The following is a 2,500-nucleotide window of genomic DNA, read 5'->3' as shown; positions in this document are numbered from 1 at the left end:
CAGGCCGTCCGTTATCATTACTTTCACCCTTCTGTCGCATTCCCATTTTTAAATCATTTCATTTTTGCTAGGGTAGCATTCTGCGCATAATTCACTCCTCTGTGCCTTCACAAATCACAGTAATGGTCCCGACAGCATGAATAAGCCCTGCTTAGTTACCATAACTCTCAAATTCCCAGCATACTCTGTCCCTCTAACTCTACTCAGAGAAATAACTTTTTTTGCTTATTAATCAGCTTGACTTTTTTTTTTTTTGCCCCCAGCTTGTTCTGTGGTTTGGATGCGATTACAGGCTGTTATAGTTGCCCGAGGACGAGTTGCAAAGAACAGACTTGACAGAGTCCCCAAACTTTTGTACAAGGCCCTTTTCCTTTTTTTAATAATTTAAAAACAGTAAAAAATGAAAATAAAAGGCAATCTTGCGTTAAAATTTACGGAAAGGTCCCATTAACTTTGTGCCTGGGACATGTATTGGAGGCAGAAACATTATGGGTTCTGAAGACCAGACTTGATACAGTGCTACATATTTTTTCGCATTTAGGCAAACTATGCAGTAGATACTCTTGAGTGGTAGAGCATTGCTGGGCTGAATGACGTGTTCTCGCCATTATATTATGTTATGATCGCATTCCGTAAGAGATCTAAACATATCTCATAAGACATGGAGTTACAGAATGTAGTGCCACATCAGTATTTAATAATTACCACGATCACTGTATGACTAATGATGCGTAAACCATAAAGAAGAATATGCAATTTATGAAATATGGAAATATAAATCAAAATAAAAATCTGCTTTCCAGGCACAATCATCCGCTTCTTGGGCAGGAGCCCGACAAATGTGACTAGGGAGTATATCACATCCTGGACCTGAGCCAGGGATGTGCTGCGAGTCCCTGTGTGCAGATGGAGCCCTGTGAACACCCGAAAGTGATTCATCACAAACAGTAACTGACCATTAATTTAAGCGCAAACCCGCCCTACAAATTACCCTCCAAAACCTAACAAGAGAAGCTCTCTTCCCTGACCAGGAAAGCCTAGCTAATGATGAGTATGTGAGTGTGTGTGTTTGTGCCATGATAAGTGTGTCGGCTTGCAAAAGTGTTGTGTATGCGTGTGCACGAATGTACATGTACGTATGTGTGTGTGTGTGTGTGTGTGTGTGTGTGTATGCGCGCATGTGTGTGTATATGCCATGATAAGAGTGTATCGGCTTGCAGAAGTGTTGTGTGTGTATGCGTGTGCACGAATGTACATATACGTATGTGTGTGTGTGTGTGTGTGTGTGTGTCTGTCTGTCGGTACACTTGCGTGTCTGGGGGGTGAGTGTGTGGATGCTGGTGAGCACATTGCGATTGTGCACCTGTGTGTGTGATATGTATGCACGTCTGCTTGCTTGTGTACATTGTGTAAATATACGCGTTGTGTACGCACCGTCCGTGCAAATGCGTGTGTAATACTTGTGTGCTCACATATGTGCGTATTTCTGGGTGTGGGTATGCATGTGGTGTGCGGTGTGTGCGTTAGGATCTGAATTCACCACAGAACCCTATTTATATCTGTCACTGGAGCAACGGCCCCCCAGGAGGGCCACAAAGCTGTCCTCCTTCAGAGAGCCCCCCCCCCCCCCCCTCCTCCCCTCCTCCTTTGTGTTTCTGATGTCTCTCTGTGCATCTCACGACTAACCTCCAAACTCTGAGGCTTTGAACGCAACACTAGCTCATGTTTCTCACGCTAAAACCCACCTGAGCACAGGGGAAATGCACAATTAGAGACATAATTAGGCACTCTGGGCAGAGGACAGGGGAAAGACTCTGGCAACACACAGCATGGACGGAAACCCGAATGACTGATGGCATTTTAACCAACAATTTTGTTTGTATCCCTGGTGTAAAATCCAGCTATGACCAGCTTGAACTACCACCTACCAGCAGTTTCAATACATAACTTTTGCTGGTCAAACCAAGTTGAGTGTGGAGCAGGTCTGAAGTGGTCAACCAGCTACCAGCTTTCAAAACCCAGCTTGAGCTGTTATTTTCAGCAGGGATGAAATTGGTAATATAAGTTTTCCTTGTACATTTCTCTCTCGGGTTTTATTCAGACAAACCCCACCATTCTGACAGTGCCATTCCTTCTCGTCTGCGTATCTGAATCGGACCCATTTTGTAAATTTAAAAACAAAAATGTCTACACAAGCTCAGCAGGCCTTTCTTCTCTGTTAACAATGATTCTGATTTGTGTTTATCTCTCTCTCCTACTCTGCTGTCTCTCTCTCTCCGTGAAAGGTCGTGGGGGTAAGATATAAACAGCTAAACCAAACGACAGAAGGCTAAAAATACGCCTTTGGGCGATGAAGTCTGAGGAGACAGAGGCACACCTCCTGTTCTTTATGAAATACAGATTTGTGTGACTCTGACGTGAAGGAAAGGGCTTTGAACAGCGAGGCTAAATTGTAACGTTCGAATGGGCGGTGCTGAGGAGAATTAATTTATTTTTATTT

At 43.8% G+C, this 2,500-nt stretch overlaps 1 protein-coding gene across 1 annotated transcript in view; it reads right to left on the bottom strand.

Moving 5' to 3' along the window:
• Nucleotides 1-2,500, bottom strand: part of LOC133118451 (zinc finger matrin-type protein 4-like) — a 55,458-nt gene that overhangs the window by 29,158 nt on the left and 23,800 nt on the right. The window lies entirely within an intron of this gene.

The sequence above is a fragment of the Conger conger genome, chromosome 18, assembly GCF_963514075.1.
Source record: "Conger conger chromosome 18, fConCon1.1, whole genome shotgun sequence".
Taxonomy (NCBI): Eukaryota; Metazoa; Chordata; class Actinopteri; order Anguilliformes; family Congridae; genus Conger; species Conger conger.
The sequence above is the reverse complement of the archived record's forward strand: the minus strand, read 5'-3'. Positions and strand labels throughout refer to the sequence as shown.